Here is a 411-nt window from a genome sequence, read left to right as displayed (position 1 = left end):
AATACATTTAACTCCAAAAGATTTTCTATTTTGAGATTTGAATATATATTATGTTATTAAAATCTTCTATAAAGACTAAGGGGCTGTTTGGCAGTTGCTGAATGATTTAGTTCAGAATAGTTAAGAGGTTAGAATGGCTAAGAGGATCAGAATGRTTAAGTGCTGAATGAAACAAGGTTGTTTGGTAATTGTTCTCTGAATGATAGCAAATTACCATTTTAACCTTAGTTATGATTTAGTACTGAATAAACCAACATACAATTACCAAAGATGATGTTTCTTCATATCAGTATCAAATCCTCAAGAAATTGCAAAATGTCGATAATCCAATCATTATTAACATTGTTACAAACATGAAATAAGCAATAAACACCATCAATTTCTAAAGAAAAATGATAAATTCCCTAAACC

This window comes from Cynara cardunculus, assembly GCF_001531365.2.
Source record: "Cynara cardunculus var. scolymus isolate 2C chromosome LG 10, CcrdV1, whole genome shotgun sequence".
Taxonomy (NCBI): domain Eukaryota; kingdom Viridiplantae; phylum Streptophyta; class Magnoliopsida; order Asterales; family Asteraceae; genus Cynara; species Cynara cardunculus.
Note: the sequence above shows the minus strand (reverse complement) of the source record.